This window comes from Sinohyriopsis cumingii, chromosome 3 (assembly GCF_028554795.1).
Source record: "Sinohyriopsis cumingii isolate HCF-2022 chromosome 3, ASM2855479v2, whole genome shotgun sequence".
In the NCBI taxonomy this organism is placed as follows: domain Eukaryota; kingdom Metazoa; phylum Mollusca; class Bivalvia; order Unionida; family Unionidae; genus Sinohyriopsis; species Sinohyriopsis cumingii.
In genome coordinates this window covers 55198493-55217759 of record NC_142963.1, presented here as the reverse complement: position 1 = coordinate 55217759, position 19267 = coordinate 55198493, and positions in this window count along the sequence as shown.

Sequence of the window (19267 nt, the reverse complement as noted above, 5' to 3'; positions counted from 1 at the left end):
GAAAGTTTAGCATCTGTTAATCAGTCTGCACCAGGGGTGATAGGGATCGCTGAAGTAGTAAAGCTTCTTAATTCCGATAATAAAAATACTGCCTTGGCGTCATGGGGAAAACTATATTAGATCAAGAAGGTTTTGTAAAAATAGTTTTCAGTGGTAATGAAGATACTGGTCGGCAAATCGTGTTTGTCAATATGATTTTCTTCTATGGAGTGGCGAAAGATTGGTTAAGGCCCAAATGATGAAAAAAGATCACGTGAATCAGAACATACAATTACTTTTATGTTTTAATTGCTTTCGTTTAGACTGTGTCAGATAAATAATCAAAATGACATAAATTGATGCATTATTTATCAATAAAAGGTTACGCATAAATAGGATACAAAATGATCCAAAATGATGTAAGACTCAGTGCAATATATTACCGGAAAAATGCGAGACATCTCACTGTTCCATTGTCGTTTTTTAAAGTACAGAACGTTTAAGTTTTGTGTTACCACTTTAAAAGATTCAAACTCACCCCCACCCACACAAATGTATAACTATTTACCCGTGTCCTTCTACATACTTACCCAGTCTAACGTATCAAAAGAATCAGACAGACAAGAAACAATATGTTAACAATTGATATTCAATAAAAATTCAAGAATTTGTATTGATATGTGGTTCTATTTCAAACGATACACTTCCACTTTCATTTCATAGCTATCATTAGGCCACAAAACCACGTGTTTTTCCTACTGCAATGGTTTTAAAATTAAAGTAGGCACGTAACATTATATATTATAATCCTACGTGAATAGTGGAGATCTGAGTTTATTCTGACTGGCCGACCGGAGATATTGGAGGAGGGGCTTTATGTTTTCTAGACTCAAAGACATTTTCGCACAGAAGCGGGATGTCGTGGGTTTGAACCCCAGCCGAGTCATACCAAAGACTTACAAAAATGGTACTTACAGCTGCCTCGCTAGGCGCTCAGCATTAAGAGGTTAGTATTAGGACTGATCGGCCTGGTGTCAGGATAATGTGACTGTCTGCGACATGATTCCCCAGTGCTAGACAACACTATAAACTGCCACACTGCAGACATCGTAGCGATATGACTGAAAAATTGTTAAAGCTACGTTACAAATCCTAATCGCACACACACACACACACACGCACACACGCACACATTTTCACACCTTTTATTCCAAAGAGACATTAGCCAACGGTGTGGCGGGTTTAACTGGTTTCATCATATATTATTTCTCCAACCTCAACCTCCGAAAAAACCCACACACGATTACGTCGATATCTTCAATCTAACCAGTCATGATGTGGGTCTTTTATACTAATTTAATCCGGGAATTCGTATAGGCGCCGCTTTTATGTATACTCAAAAGTTTCTTCGTAATATTGTATCCCTAATATACTTAAAAGTCGCGATCTTATTTGCCTTCTCCCAAAACATTCATTTGGAAATGCGCTTAGAGTAACTTATGTGTCTACATATTTTTACTCTCTCCTCTTGAGATGCACATAGCTAGGCGTCCAAAGCAATTTACGAAATTTTATATCAAATTCCTATCATCAATTTGACGGGTCCTATAACATGGTTCATACGGTACTCTTAGACATATTTCGTGTAGTATTTCATTTGTGCACACAAATTATGTTAAGGCATTTGAAACCGGAAACTGGTGCTCGAATAGACTAGCAGAAATGATTCATAAGGCATGCATCAAACGTGTGTGTGTGTGTGTGTGTGTGTGTGTGTGTGAGAGAGAGAGAGAGATAAAGAGAAAGAGATAACAAATATCGTACATAAACATACGTCTGTGTATTCATCATTTTAGAATAATTCTAAAGAATTAATTTACTTATTTTATGTCATATTCATACTGTTTATTTATTTTTATATCGATTGTTATCCATCATGTTTATTTTTTTATATCAAATGTTATCCATAGTCTACTTCTTGTTATACCAAAATGTTATCCATCCTGTTTATTTTTTTTTTAAATTAGATACTGTGCTAATCGATAAGCTATTAAAGGTAATTGAAAATGGACCCCCCCCCAAAAAAAAAAAAACAAAAAAGAATATATGACAAGAACACATGTCGAATTTTCATGAATGTTAATCTATTTCTTTTCTAGGAAAAGTAAAGCATTAAATGTATGTATGTATGTATGTATGCATGTATGTATGTTTGTATGTATGTTTCAATTTCAGACAACCAGTATTAAATACTAAAGAAAAAAGTAAGTTCATAAACATACGAACTGTACACTGTTATATAACGAATGGTGGTAAGCGTTGTTTTCTTGACGCGGTGGCTTTTCTCAACAGAGAATTATTTTGGGGTCCATTCTGATCGCTCTTGACAACGTGGGATTCATGAATAAATAAATTGTCACATTGTATGTTATACTGAGTGAATTTCTTTAGAGTGTTTCCTTAGGGGCCATATGTTACATTGGGGGATTCATAACAGCTAGGTTCGTCATACGGAGTGATACTTTTAAAATGTTGTGCAAGTTCGATTCCATGCAAGTAAGGTTAACTAAAGATCTGACAAAAAGAAAAGGGCTGGTGAAAAATCTGACTACAATTTCGCTGTCAAGATGGCAGAACATTTGTCTCGGCGTGTAAACATATTCTTGGACACATCTAGCGCTTAACATTTAAATCTGCCAAGAATGCGTGTAATGACAGAAATGATGATCAAACAGATTTCTTTTACGATCATATGATTGTTTAACCTTTCGACTGAGGTCACCCACTTAGATAACCCTAAAAGTAAGATCAGCGCAGGAAACGGCTCGCCCATTTATATTTTCTTACTTTCTTGTTGATTTTGATGCAACTTTTTTTAATAATCCAGTCTTGTGCATTTATTACATACCGCCTAAATATTTTGTCACAGAAATAACTTTGGCAATTATTTGTTTGCCTTACCATATTCTGCAGTAAATATTTAGATTCCCAATTAATGTGAAAAGCATGTTTCGAATTTTGACACTTCCAATTTTCTTCTCAGCATGCGGATTTAAATACAGGGTATTTCTCCCCTAGCTATGAGCATTTTACCTCTAATGCCTTTCTCCTCGTTAAATATGACAAAACGATTGAAACTCAACACCATGGCAGAAGAATAACCCGTCTATCACTTCCTTTTCGGTTACCATCGAATCAAGCCACGCGCTAGACCAGCACGTGTTATGATAGTCCCAGCATGCTTTTCTACATTCAAATACTTAACTTCATACCACGAAATTCACAGAAGCTGATCCCCAGGAATCGTTAACCAATTAACGTTCTATTAAGTATTGCCTCCGATTTGCAGGAAATCAATACAGATTTATTATTTGATACGCATTAATTATTGTATGGCTTTCATTCTGCCCGACTTCAATTCCCTTGAAAAAGTTGATCTGTGATACACCGAGTTAATTCAGCATCACAATTTACACTCGTTTTGACAAAGGAGGGACCGGAATTCACATGTTTTAGAAATGCAATTAGGCATGCTTCATGCACTTTGCACACGGCTATATTACAGAATTTGCAGCATTTATAGTTACTTCTCGACGCACGTTATGTAAACTATTTGCACATTCAGTAGAGGATCATAGTTAGCACGCAGATTTTACTTCCTGACATCGTCAGTGCAATAGAAAAATGGCATTCAAATTTCGACTGCAATGCACAGAAGTTCTCAGAGTAAATATTTCAATGATTGCGTGATATGAGATTACTGAACAAGTTTAATTTCCGTATGAAATAAGAACAACTGAGAGGAGGGACTCTCTTTGTCACAAGACGAAATGTGCCTTTTTGGGTACTAAAAATTTTTGTTTTTATTGGTGTTGGTTTAAACGGAACTTATTAGTTTTATCACACCGAGGAAATAGGAGTTTAATGCCTTTCATAAGGACATGCTGAGGTAGTTGACCCGGAGTGACCTGGGTGGGTATCAAACCCGCTACTCCTAGATTACAAGTCCGATACTACCATGATGATGTAAAAAAAGATAATAAATTGCACTACTTCTGTTACCAAAAGAAAGACTGGCAGAGTTATGAAACTTGGCTGATCGCATCTTATCAAGGAATATATGATTAAACTTGGCTGAACAGTACAACGCATCTTATCAAGGAATATATGATCAAACTTGGTTGAACAGTACAGCGCATCTTATCAAGGAATATATCATAAAAAAATTGGCGGAACAGGAAAACTTGGCCGAACAGTTAAACGCCTCATTTCAAGGAATCTAAGAGAAAATATTACTCAAGTTTAATTTCTGGTTCAAAGAACATACACAGGACATAAAGCTTACCTGTAAACACGTCAAAGACATGAAGACGTGGAATTCTTTTTCTCAATGCTACATGAAATTACTGTAAATAATGAAACTATACATAATAAATACAAAATTTGGCCAATTTTTTAAAAATATCTATTTGCAATGGCTTGAATGAAAAGTTATGCCCACCCCAGATGATTTTTCAGCCTTGTCTGATTTTTTGCAGAACGAGTACTTTCTGATAATGAATCTGTTATATCTAGACTTTTGCGCATGAAATTTATGGCATTCTTTTCAGTCTTGATACAGAAAAGCTGTCGGGCCAGATGACGTTAGTGTCAAATCACGCAAGTTTTATGCACATCTTTTAGCACCGTCTCTCACCGATCTCTTCAATAATTGTTTAGAAACTGTTATATTTTCTGATGCTTTACAACAAGCGAAATTTTCTAATAAAGACGAACTCAAAAATAACCATCTAATTATGGACCTATTTCCCGTCAGTTAAATAATAATCGAAAAATACATTTCTATCCAAGAATTTCACCATCTCAATGCATATAGCGTTGTTCATCTATCTCAGTCGTGACAGACAAAATAATGCTTGTAAAAGTGCATTGACTACACTAATGGACAAATTGATATCTGCTATTAGTGCAGTTAAAATCACTGGGGTTGTCTTTACAGTTTTGAGAAAGGTCTTTGATATTGCTGATCACGATTGGTTTGAACAAATTAGCTGTGCATATATTTTCACCTATTACAGGCTCTTTACTTAATTTCAGGGTGTCAGTACTGGAAATCACACAACATCGTTAGAATCAGTAAAATACGGCGTCATTCAAGGCTCCATATTAGGACCTGTTGTTTTTCTAGTCCTTGTAAACGAGCTTCCTAGATGTTTTGAATAATGTATTTATTGATGAATATCCACTATTCGAGCAGCTCTACATCCGTTGCTGATTATCATGTTCAGATCGATGTTCAACCTGTTCAAAATTGGTGTATGAAACATTAAATGCACATAAGTCTTTAAAAAAAAATACTTGTATGACTACTTGGCACCATTCAGAAATTGGTCAGAATTCTTGCACTCAAGTTTATGCTCGATGATTTCGAACTTGCTTCGCCTTTCTATACTCTCATAATTGCTGTGTAGCTTGATTTACAACATATTTCTTCGGAACACCAGTGTTGTCTTTTACCGAGTTAACAGACTGCATTTATGAAAATCCGTTCAAATTATCTTTATGAAAATATTCGCAAACTATATTGCAGTAGCTATATTTTACAAGTAATAGATTATGGGTTTTATACCACTTGGGGCAACTGTAACACATATCTTAGATCATGGGTACACCACTTGAGGCAATTGTATTACAAATCTTAGATTATGGGTACACCACTTGGGGCAACTGTAATACATATCTTAGATTATGGATAAACCACTTGGGGCAATTGTATTACAAATCTTAGATTATGGGTACACCACTTGAGGCAATTGTATTACAAATCTTAGATTATGGATAAACCACTTGGGGCAACTGCAATACCGCTCAGACTGATAAAATTACTAAACTACATAAACCAGCTGCCCGAATAATTCTAATAACTGATATTTTTACACCAACATCTAAAAATATTTTGATATTAAATTGGTTACTATTATGTGAACGTGATGAATTACGTAAAGGCTGCATGATGTACAAAAGGGTCAATTACCTTGTACGATTATCTCACCGACCGCTAATGTATGGGCGTGACGTTCGTTCTTTTCCCCAAAAGTGTCTTTTTATTCCACGATCTCGCTCTTCCTATTTCGATAACTATCTCGCTGCATCGGGTCCAAAGTCATGGAATACCGTTTCCATTCAAATTAGAAGCTGAACTTCCTACTCTAAATTCAAGTCCTTGTATAATGGCTACCTTTTGACTCACCACTAATGGTAGCCAGATTTATATTAAATTAATGATTTAATCCCCAGTTATTTTACTTGTCATTTATGTCATCGTTATAAGAAGAATTACTAGTTTTAACTAATGAATATACTTATGTAGTTACACACATTTTTATGAGGACCATATGGGACATTAAATATGTTTTGGTCTTAAAATAAGACATCATCATCATCATCATCATTAAATGAAATACCGCGGCTCACCTGTTATTAAACAAGCAACCAAAACTGGCTTGATGGCATGACTTGAGTTAGCTTCGGCTACGAGGATGTACAATATATAGTCTGGGTCACCCGGTCCGCTTCGGCTTTCACTGCTACACACTGGAACCAAATATAGGCGGGGTGCGTAGGTGGGATACGTGTACCTCGGTCTATAGAACACATCTGTTTGAGTCCCTGGGTTTTCGAGTGGTCTAAGGAACTTGCCTTTAAAAAAAACTTGTCTTTACAAATCACGTTCAACTGACCTCTGTCAGAATCGTTTCGAGTCTTGAATCCACCAACGCGAACATGTGAAAAAGTGTGTGTAGCTTCTTTTTGATTAGCGGTTATTTCAGGAGTCTTCTAGGGTTATACCTCCACAAAATAAGCAGTCCGTTATGTATAGCCGATCATGTGCTAAAGGAAGGCGTTAAACCCCGCAAAACAAACATAACACATATGTAATATGTATACAATAAAAATCCACTTTTAAACAGGAACAATAAACATGTTTATATAAAAAGAAAAAAGAAAAAAGAACTTTTAGGTCACACAAATTTAAATACAAAGCATAAAATCTGGAAAGTTTAACTCACGAAAGTGCACGTGACATCTTGTGTAATACAATAATAACATCTGAGTATGGGTGTCTACGCAACCTGAAGATGGTTGAATATACACAGGTTACCTTAAAAATGGACGAGTAACTCGTTACCCTAAACAGGGATAAACAACTGTTTAATCTAAACATCATCTTCGCTAGCCAAGGTTCCGATATATTAACGCTATCTACACCTTGGCGGATTGAGCAGATATTTTAGTGCTTTGTCCTGGCGACATCTATTTGATTTAATGAGTTGCCTCCCTTAGTTTGTAAAGCTCCCTCACCAATACCGTGTAACAGCGGTGCCTTGTATATCGGAAATGGACAGGGACAATTTACTTCAAAAAGATACTTTGTAAGTTTAACATCGAAAGTATGACTACGTACCAGAGAGAAGCCATTACAGGTGTATTTCCTTATCTATGAGCCCATTCAAGTTATGTGCTCAAATCTGAACAACTTGGTTTTGATTTGATGCGATGGCTTGCCGCCGCATCCAGTGAAATTTAGAGACCCGAAGCACACACATATCTGCTCGATTCGCCATTGTGTATATACTGTTCACATATTGAAACCCTGGATAGGAAGATATCTAAACAAGGACAAGTAATAATTGCGTGATGTGTATGTTGGGATACCATATATATTGTGGGGTGGGGGTGAAGAAAATGACATTGATAGAGAAGTATAGTGTGTTTTAGCGTCCGAGATATTCTCTATCAATATCCTTTGAATCATCCCTACGCTTTTTTTTTCTGGTGTTTATATACTTAGAATTCGTTTCTCGGCTTGCCATACTCCCTTGAGCGCATTTTGTCCCATAGTATATTTTGTTCCCAGTAGGAAATTGTTGTATCGTCCAAATAATTACCTGAAAGGAGCAAATCAGTGTCAATTCCTCACGTGATTAGAATCGTTGGTCACCAAACTCGTAGACATTTTACATATGGTCAGCGCATCATCTCAGACGTTTACTCAGAAGACGATCTCATTTTGTTTCAAGGTTAAGTTCTGTTGGTGAAATCCGGTCCTGACGGGCTGAATTTTAAGTCCGACATCAAATTTATCAATCCAATGTAAATGTGTCAAAATTTAATTTCAATTTATGCTGGTGAAGTTGATGCCTGATATGGTTGGTAGCTTGCGAAATTGTGCACATTCAGTAGTTTCATAGTCTGACATGAGTTAACCATTTGTTAAGAAGTATAAATGGAATTAATAGGCATACAATTCATATCCATGCTATTGCTTTGATTATAAATACAAATTTGGCATTCATATGTCAGCAACCAGACGTATGTATGTGTCCCAAGATAATAAGTGTTCTGACAAAGAACGTATTGTAACCTGGGAAATTGCAAAACCACACAAAATTGTAACTGAATATTATGGGAGAGAAAACCGAATTGAATCCCAAAATATCGAGAGAAAAAAAAACGTAGTTTAGTAATTCCACCAAACGAAATTGATGCAAATGGATAGAAACTGTTCCGACGGCAACGATTGTTTGCTGGAGTATCACGCCCCGATCAACGCATTTTCAGCTTAAAAACAAACAGACAAATACACAAAACAACAACACAAAAACTGCGTCGATGGCTAAAAGCAGTCAAGGCGGTTCAGTCTTTTCGATACGGAGGATATTTATATAATTGTAGTGAGGTGGTGTACCTGATCAACACACAAATTCAGTATTTGCGAGTAGAAATCAAGCTTCAGTGTACCCTTCGCGTGAGAATAAAAAAGCCAGGGTGACTTGGATATTTATCCGAAGAACTAGACAAATTCAATTATCCCACCTTTTTGAATACCACTGGATAGCCTAGGCTACGTAGAGACCGTATAAATCCCGTGTGCCTTTGGAGATATTACAGCGAAATAAAATGAAACAAAAGGAGGAAAGTCAACTCATACAACACCATAATAATCGTGCGTCACTTCCTTGAAGGAATATGTGTTATATCAGATAACTTTTGATGAGGTACGTTTAGCAGAGATGCTGAGAGTCTTCTACACTTTATGTGAACATTGTCATTCAGGCGTATTTTCTCAAAACTAATATGGTATGATTCGGCTGGAAGTCGAACCCGCGACCTCCCTTATCCGAGGTGGATGCTCTATCAACTTAGGCCACCGGAACGATCCTTACAATCAGTAAACTATAAATGGCTATTGAAAATAAAACAATTAGTGCGGCGGAGTTTAGAAGCATGTTGATTTCAGTAGAAAACACCAAAATCACTGCAAAGATTCAGATGTACAAACTACTATGGGATATTTTATATAAAAGAATCTATCAGAACATTATTGATATTGAATATTTAGAATTACAAGTGTACAAAGATGAGAAGAGAGGAAGATGACATTTTTTTTCTTCTTCAGCTAGGGTATTTAACGCTGAACGTGCAAATTTAAAGAAAAATAGAAAATTAGCTAAATACCTAAAGACTGATATTCTCGTAATCTGTGCAAAATTACTTTCACAAAACTTGTCAAACGTTTTTGCCGCAGACGATACACCCCGATGGCTATAGTACTAGATTAGGCTGTGAAGGAATATTCCACTGAATGGTCAAACCGATCTGTCAGTCTGGTCAACGTGAAACTTTCTTTTGTATATGATGAAGGGGCAAATGATATCAACACTAACAAAAAAAAAGTTCACCAGTCAGTATATTTGACACGTGCAAACAATAATGTCAAGAATAGTAAAGTCTAATACAATTATTTTTGCTTAAAAAAAGAAAACGGATTAAGCCTCTTTAGCTTACTTGTGTACACTGCCAAGGACTGATTACACAAATACTCAGCGCGCGAATAGCTTGAAACACAAAAATCTTCATCTTGACTGAGATTTATCTGTTTACAGTTTGTCTATGACCTTCGTTTCCCTGTTGCTAAATACCAAATACTTACCCCTGTTATTAAACAGCATAACTACAATCCGATATGGGTATTACTATAGTGCGTCCACAGTATTCATGCAGAGTGTTTTTATGTTTTTATTTGAATTCTAGATCGGGTCCCTTGTGTCCCAGAAGGTAGAGCAACGTCGGGACTTGGCTCACCACCATCTCACAAAACACTTAGACGCAAGAACATTCGGAGATCACGCTATAGTCAGTCTTCTCTGGCGTCAGAATGAACGCAACACGTCAGAAAAGATATCTTAAGTACGATGTCACGAGGGGCAATACAACTGTAAGCAAGAAAAGTAGGGCAATCATATTAAATGTACCCCAAAATCGACAATTAAATCTGTTTAAGTAAACGAAACATGTATATAATTGTTTGTGTTCATGAAAGTAACGGAATGATATTTAAATAACCTTAATGACGTAAATGGCTTACTTGCAAATAAAAATGCTTTGGTTTCTTTGAAATTGCAGTCCAGTTCTGGTATCGATTGCTTACAATAGATTCCTCTTGCATCGTCGTATTCAAGATCTCTTACCCGCTGTGTAGTTGTCAAATATTTTTAGACAGTGTTTCTTATTTATGTCTTAGATCAGATCTGTGTCGGAAAATAAGTCTGGCAGGTTACTAATTTATAAGGAAAACTACCATTTACCAGAAAATATTGATTAAAATAATTTATTATTTTTCCGTCATTTTTATATAGCTGGTTCCCAACGGCATTGAAAATAGTGCCTGTCGCTGCTTCTAATAATGTATTAAGGAAAATCTTTTCACTAATGGAGAAAAAGAGTTCCTTTCAAGTGAGGTTTCATACTGTTTTTTTAATATCCCCTTTAATGCGGGCAATATGCATTTAACTCATCCACAAAAAATCCAAGCCCTCATAATAAAATATGCCACAATGTTGTCAAATGGTCTTTCCTTGCACAGATGCAAAGGCGTCAATCCCTCAGATTATTTCCGTTCTATAACTATTTCAGTAATTTTAGTTTGTGTTGAACATTTTGTTTAGTTTTATAAAACGTTTGTCCTATGATAACTTATATTTATTAGTGAAAAGAAAAGGAAACAAAACCAAAAACATGAAAGCAAATTACGACACAGACGAAGGTAGCACGTAGGGTTGCCGTACGTCCTCTTTCCCCTGATACGTCCTCCTTTTCGTTTCTTAAATCTGTGTAGATAAATCATACAGATACACACGGGGTGACCTCTTTTTCACAAGTTCAAAAATGGAAACCCTAGCAGCACGTAATTATGCAACAGAGATCACCCAACATAATTATGCCATCTTCCAGACACTCTTCTCGGGTGCCAAACTTTGCATTGTGAAAGTATTGAACTTTCCAGTGTTAATGGAAAGCACAGTGTCTGTGTAAAATTACCTTATATTTATTTCATCGTGTGTTAAAGACGAGAATGTTCTCATCGTCCATGTTTAATGTACTTTTAGATATATCACCAGTTGCCATTCGTGATGCGATTTGAAGAAAACAAACGACTTGTTTCTAAACAAAGGCAAAGTTATATGGTATAGATAAAGAGGTTAATGTCGCACGAGATTTACACACCTTGATGCTGCTTCTAACAATATTACCCTTCTATATTTATTTTAAGCAGTTGAGTCCGCCCAGACAATATGGCCCTCTTTAGAAGTCTTTGGAAAGCGAGTTAAGGGTCAGAGGGATCTCGAACTAACTGGCACAATGTGAAGAGTAGTACACTTAAGTATAATTCAGGTTGTAAGCAAATAATGCCCCATTATGAAAACAGATGGCGCAATGAAATTTAAGAGAAACAAATTTCCCCAGGTCATGTATATTGTAGAGTATAATATCGCATCCGATGAATACGACCCCCACGAGCACCCCATCCCGGACGGTAAGCCAATGGAACTCATCGGCAACGAATTTCATAAATAATTATAATATTCACGTTCAGATACGACAATAACAATGTTGATGTTCTTCCTCGACAGGTGAATGAAAGATTTCTTACCTTTACTATTCCTCATAGTAGTTAAAGCTCATCGTTATCTCAGGTTCTCTTATTCCTTTATTTAACGTCAGTGTTAAAAACTGGCGATCAAATTTCAAATAAGTTATACAGTGACCTATATTGTTCATATGGTCAGCATAACAACATTACTGATTACGAGGATATCTTCACAGGTGAGCATCACATAATATACCTTTCCTTACATAAAAAACAATTGGAAAAACATTTATGACAATGATGTTTACTTAATTTGTAATAATAAATGAACACCTATCGTCCTTCGTATATTTGTAATTCTTCGTTTTCATTATGTAAACTACTACTTTTGTTGCTAGTACATTTAAGTTTGTATGTGTCTCTCTCTCTCTTTCTCTCTCCCTCTGTCTCTCTCTTTCTCGCTCTGCCTGTCTGTCTCTGTCTGTCTCACTATATACTCACTATATATATATATATATATATATATATATGATATGCATACATACACGCACGCACGCTCGCACATACATACATACATACATACATACAATAGGGGATATGTGTCTGTCTTCCATGCCTGGCAACTGTAATAAACCCGGGACAGTTATCTTTTGTCATTGCTGTCTGTAACAGCACCATTTATTGTCACAGTGGGGGTAATTATTAGACTATTTATTACAGTAGGTTACATTATATTAACATTGTGCTTTCACTTCACGTTCAACTTTCACTGTGTTATATTGCAACTTAAGGAGGTTATTGCATGCGGTTATTTTAATTAGTACGTCACCAGATGAATTGTCCAAAGCAGAAAGGACATGTACACATAGTATGATGCAATATGTTGACACTGTAATATTAAAAATAGGTACATAGAATCACTCATATGCAACATGATCTGATATTACAATATTCCATATAAAACTTAAAATTTAGAAACAAATATTGGCAAATGTAATAATTCCATTATCAAGATCTACATACATAGGAAATACAGACAGAATACTCCAAATTTGATTAGACATTGTATATTAATATAAAATATAATGAAGACGCTGAATCTCCTCCGTACAATTCAGCGTGTGCCTCAGTGCATCGAATCAGAGCCTGTTTTGCTCATCACCCGGTGCTAACTAGGCACAACCTTTCGCTAGATAAGACATCAACTCCAAAACGTGCTCTTGTACTATGTCCCGCATGACAACCCCTCGTTTCACAATATTAGGGCCCTCCCAGTGAGTCTCTTTCGATGCGAGAAAGAGAATACAGCTTCAAGTGCAAATGACACCCCAAAGAATCTCTGCATGTTTATGTACAGGTTGAAAACATAGCCATTTGATCGAGCGTGAAATGATGTCAACTATTCAAATTTTCATTGCTTCCATATTTTCCATCTAACCAGGCAGCTATGCACATTATTTCAGTTTGTTAAACCTATAGCTAAGGTTGGTCCGTGCATTTGATGCCTGACTGGACCGATATGATCAACGGTTCGATTCCCGTTACAGTAACGTTAAGGTTAGGGTCCATAGTAGGCGCTTTTTACAGAATACCCGGAGTATGTCCGATTCAGCGACTACATTAGTCTGTAAGAGTACTGTAAAAACTGCATGTACACGTTACTCAAGAAGCTCTTGCCCTTTGGTATCGGTTACGAAAAGGGTACATTTTTATTTTTATTTTTATGTATGTATGTATGTATGTATGTATGTATGTACGTACGTACGTACGAACGTATGCATGCATGTATGTATGTATGTATGCATGCATGCATGTATGCATGTAAGTATGTATGTATGTGCGCGCGTGTGTGCGTGCATGTATGTATGTATGTATGTACGCGCGTGTGTGCGTGCATGTATGTATGTCGCGTTTAAAGGCACCTAGTACAATAGTGGCTATATGGTACCAACTAAAATTAAATTTTACAAAAATTAAAAGCGAAGATTTACACAAAATTTAGGAGGAAAAATCCTTCCAATTAAACATAAAAGGTAATGATTTTAGCATTCAGTAAAATGCAAATAAAATAAAAAAATAAAGGTAAATACTGAAAACATAGTAAAAATTAGTTATATAAACCGCATTCCCTCAAAAAGGGTAAGATGTTCTCGAGCCGAACAATTAATTCATCGAGTTCACATCAAAATCCTTCTGTCTGACAGGGTGAAGTCGACAACATCGTGTTCCATTGTCAGTGGCACTGGCATGATATGCCCTCTGGTCGATGTCCATCCTTCAGGAGCGGTGCACGACTCGGGTATTGGAGTCCGATAAGCGATCGGCACTATACCACCTCATCTCTGCGACTTGTTCTACACGAGGGACGCCACTCTCCAGTGGTGGGTTAATGTTGTGAAATTTGTTTGTGGAGTTTTCATTCCACATACTGTTTGCCAAGTATGAACAACGTGCTGATTGATGGAATATTTTAAGTCAGTGTATGCAATCTTCCATTCGGAAACTGGTAACTGCACACCAGTCTGGCAGATTTATTTGCCCTTTCATTACTACCAGTGGGACTTGGCAGTTGACAGTGTAGAATATTTTCCCCCAGACTATATGAGCGATGTTTCTGTAATATCTGGGGTATTGACGGATTTTCAGATTTAAAGTTTTGCGGTCATTAAAGAGGATAAAAAGTGTGTTTTTGAAAAGTTTCAGTGTAGTTGAAAGTTTCGAGTGTGGAACTATCTTCTGCGGTAAAAGATGAGGTTTTATTCGCTTACTAGCTCGAGAGATGGCGCTACGAGGTGTTGCAGCAGAAGACCCAACATTATTGCCATCTTTCTAACCGTCTATAAACAGTGACAAATGGCTAGGATAGGAAGTTTTGATTATACTGAGCTTAAATTGAAAAAAAAAGCGAGGATTTGTTTGTGCCTTTCTTAACTGGCAAAGATCAAAACATGATTTTAAGGGTCACGACAGTCAGAGTAGTAATGTTGCAACAAAGAATTTTGTAGTATTTCCAAAAGCCATTTTTGCTGTTTCTAAGTCGATACGAATTCGGATGCCAAAAGCTGGAGTTTATTTTATGGGCGTCCAGGGCTTCGTATTTGGGACTTAAAGCTACATCATTTGTGGAATTCGATCAATTAGACGATTGTTTGGTAGTATACTGAAACGCCAGTTTTATTCTTCTGAGATTAGGCGATGGTTCGTTTGCCTCATCATAGTCTTCCTGAAGAGAAAGTTGTAGATATACTGAGATAAAATCCGCACTCAGACGAAGTCCAAGTCCATGGCTGAGTACAAGTCCCTGGCTGAGTATAGTATCAAATAGGTACTTTTTACTGGCTGGTTCGTACATCATTAAACTATCGTAAAGTTTAAATCTAACTAATGACCCGTAAAACCGGACAGGACCATCCGATCTTCTCCCCAATCTCTGTTTGCCACGACTCGTATTAAATCCTGTTCTTTCTTGTATGTGTCCCGATGTATCTAATATGTGGAAGGAAAGTTAGTTTAAGGTCGAAAATAGCCCGACAAATTTGGTCTCTTCCGCAACAGGAGCAAGACAAAAGTCTAGACAGAGTTTTGGGCCATCATGAATTCGATATATTCTGCAAAAGTGCATACAAATTGTTTTAGATTTTAAAATTTTAACCCGCTTTCTTCTTTCCAGTTCTGAGCCCTGTTTAAGTTTAATTGTTGTTCACATTACATTCATAAGAATACATACTCCTTGATCTGTAACAGGTCAAAAGGTCGTCAATATATATTGAGCATCGAGTTCCTGAATTTAGGCATTTCACAATGCTGTTTAATCTTGGGCTAGGTAACTCAGAGGAACACTCATCTCCTGAGTAAAAGTTCCAGAAAGGGTTCTGCCAACCCGAACTCTGAAATTTCTATAATTCAAACTGTTTGAGAAAGGTTTGGTAGTCGACCCTTAGACCTACGTTGATATGGTCTTATACCACACTTCCACGCGACGTCATAAGCTTTCTTCAAGTCGAAAAAAGTAGCAGCTGTATATTCATTCTCTAATACTAGCAAATACATCAAGTCTGACAAGATGGTATAATGGGCTTCTCTGGTGTCTGGAGCCATAATTAAAGGTACTAACAACAGTTTGTTGGATTCGAGATACCAGAGGAGTCCATTATTTACCACCCGTTCCGTGCTTTTGCAAGTACAGCCCATTAATGACATGGGACGTTACATTGAAAGTAGTTATGGCCCTTCCAAGCTTGGATACTGGTGTCACCGTTGCATCTCGCCAAGACTGCGGATGTCACCAATTTCCCAATTATTGTTGAAAATGTGTAGTAGAGTATTGAGTTGTGACAGGTACGCGTTACATACGTTGATGGTGGACATTATCTCGTCCTGCTTAAGTGTCATGGGTTCGATCACGTGAGTCTTCTAATACTCTTAGAGTGAATCAGTTATTGTAATTTTCAGAATGAGCAGATTTTAAATCTGGAGAATCATTTCTTTCAAATTTTTTTGCGGTGGAACATTTCATAATAATTTCTTTGTGAAGTGGTTTTTGAAAATGTTTCGAGCAATGAATGTGTGATTTCTGGTAACAGTGTTCTTCCAATCAATGATCTCTATGTTTTCTCTTTCTTTCTCTAATGGTACGACGAGCTTTTGCATGGAATATACAGTATGTATTTTCATTCTAATTTTCAGTTGTTGGACTGGCATTTAAATCGTTTTGGACATTTTGGCCATCTTTGCATATAGCATCAATCTATGGTGTATTGACAACTTTAGAAGTCGCTGTAGGTTTTGGTGTTGTGTCCCCAAGAACATAATGGTGTATCTAGTACAAGTTCCGTCTCTGTCTTGCCCCTCGAGGCTGGGAGTATTACTTCCTAAGGTGGCGCTCACCAGATAATATGTACTTTTGAGAGAGTGACGTATGTAAGGTGAAGTAGTTCGCATTTAAAACATGCACAGTGGAGAGAATGTTGGCATATCTCTATGCTACATTAATGTAATGTGGATGATATTTCTTTTGGATATTGTACTTTTGGAAATTTTACATGATTTAAGTACACTGCTAACTAAAATGACTGCTCCCTTGTGTTAAAAAATCAGTCTGAATTAGTCTAAAGTGCACTATACATAGCAGCTATTAAAATAGGGAAAATGAATTTTGCCAGACTAGACAATACCAGCTTCTGAAAGCGCAATGAATGAATTACCAAATATATAAAATGTAAAAAAAGTTATCGGTTCTTTTTTATACAATTGACCTCTGAAGTTCAGGAAGTGAAAATGACCAAGTAGAGCTAGCACTTTTTTGAAACTTGCACATTTGAAGTAAGGCCAAGCTGTATGCTCTATAACCCATAGTACACCCATCAATCATACACCAAAATAAAGGGAATTAAAGGTTCTTTGCATTATACCTAAGATATACAAGGTCTTTTTTAAATAGCCAGTATAACCAGTGAGGAGAGCCGGGGAAATTCTTTTTCTTTAAAATCCTAACCCTATGCAAAATGCGAAACTGTATAGCGCCACCTAAGTATATTGCAAAATGGTCACTACCGACTAGGTTGTTACCAGCGTGCCAAGAGAAGTCAAGTTAAAGAGATGGATTGCAGCTGGTCAGATCTAAGGATGCTTAGGATCCTGTGGCAGGATTCATGTAGGTACACAACCTATCGTTGAAAAAGCAAAGATTGTGTTTTGAAACAAAGTCTTCTTTCTTCTTCTCTCTCCCATTAATATCTTTAAAGTATTAAAATCAACAAGCAAAACAAAATGTGTTGGTAAGTTTTCAATAAGATGGTCAGGTTCATGGTGTGTTTAGAGTGCTTGGAGGGAAATATGTTGAGTAAATTATAATATTTTTTGTGTATGGGCACACGAACAGCTGGTAAAATAGTAATCAGATTACATTAGCTGCGAGGAATTTATCATGATGATGGAAACTCCTCAAGCAGTGTCATAATTTTTTCTTGAAAAGCTGTCGTACGTTGTGATGGTTTTTAGATTTTTAACTCGAGAGTTTTCTTTTCAACAGGTCTCCTGAATGCAGACATATATTGCATCATGTTTTTTTCGATAGAACGATAATTTGATCAATATTTGCGTTTAAATCATGACAGTTCTTTCGTATGTCAGTCCCATTTATGAAAGTGATGGAAGTACAGGACGTACGGAAGCTTTCCCAGGTGCGGTATCTGGGATTCTCCAACATCAACGCTCGCTTGACTCGCACACCCTTCAAGGAGATTGATAGAATAGTCAGATGTTTCGGTTTTGTTTAATTCTCTCTTTGCTTCGTGCAGAGCATGCAATTCTACTGGCGTCAGTGGGGTTTGCTGCTCCGTTGGTGGGTTGTGTGTAAATGGTTTTTCATTGTTCGCATTGTCTTTCTTATTTGTTCCATTCTCACAGCGTTTATGTGCGTTTATGTCGGTGACTGCCAACACGGATCTGGTGGTGTCAGAACTGTTGATTTGGTTTGGACATGTATGCCCCTCTTGTTTGCTGCTCCGTTGGTGGGTTGTGTGTAAATGGTTTTTCATTGTTCGCATTGTCTTTCTTATCTGTTTCATTCTCACAGCGTTTATGTGCGTTTATGTCAGTGACTGCCAACACGGATCTGGTGGTGTCAGAACTGTTGATTTGGTTTGGACATGTATGTCCCTCTTGTTACAGACACTATTTGTGGAAGGTTATTATCCACTTTATCTACGCTGATGTAGGTTTTGCTAGATTTGCTTCTACGCATTTCCTGACCTCATGAAAGTTAATACGTTTATACTCTTTTACACACTGGATCTCCTTTCCCTTAGGGCATTCTTCTCTGGAGAACTCGATGGCGTTCTAAAGGTAAATTGCAACCGCGGCGACGATAGTGACATTGCCCACGAATTTCCTGCAATTCAATTTTAATAAAAAAATTTGACCTCAAAAAATCTCTGGCGCTCGGGCAAACGAATCCCCCCCGCTAGTACGCTACTGGGAGTACTAGAATTAGACTTCCTGTGATGATCAATCGTGACCCTTCTGCTCACATCTTGTTCAGACATTTCATTGAATTTGCACAGGTTGAAGACTCTATACTACTCTTATAGAATAAATAGATAACAAGAGTATTTGTTTGTGAATTTTATTGTACTATCAACTATTTTCCGGAAAAGATGGCCCAAATCCGAAATGCCGTGACCTTGAAATTTGAAAATGAGACTATTCAGAAGCAGTCATTTGTATTTTTTATGCAGTCGCAACAAGATTGATTAGTTGATTGAAAAATAAAACTCAAACAATACCGATGAATTCATTAATTTGCAAGAAATGTACGAATTGGGATATGTATTACGTAATAACATTTAGTCTCCA